Here is a 300-nt window from a genome sequence, read left to right as displayed (position 1 = left end):
CTTATGTACTAATAAAAAAAAATCAAAACAAAAAAGAAAAAAAAAAAAAAAAAAAAAGTGCGCACGTACATCGCACGCCCCCACTAGTAATCGCTCTAATTTAATTTTAGTCTAGACTCTGTAACCCTAAATCAATTATTTATATTATCCATATATCTCGGGTTTCAGGTCATATTCGACTATAAAATTTCGAACCCAATACCTGAACCGAAAACAACATTGCAACAAGGTTCTGTTTGGTTTGGACCCGAAGCAAGTTGAATCTGATCCGATATGTACTTTTTCGGGTCGAACACGGAA

The sequence above is a fragment of the Ipomoea nil genome, unplaced genomic scaffold (genome assembly GCF_001879475.1).
Source record: "Ipomoea nil cultivar Tokyo-kokei standard unplaced genomic scaffold, Asagao_1.1 scaffold0688, whole genome shotgun sequence".
Classification (NCBI taxonomy): Eukaryota; Viridiplantae; Streptophyta; class Magnoliopsida; order Solanales; family Convolvulaceae; genus Ipomoea; species Ipomoea nil.
This window is presented reverse-complemented; position numbering follows the sequence as displayed.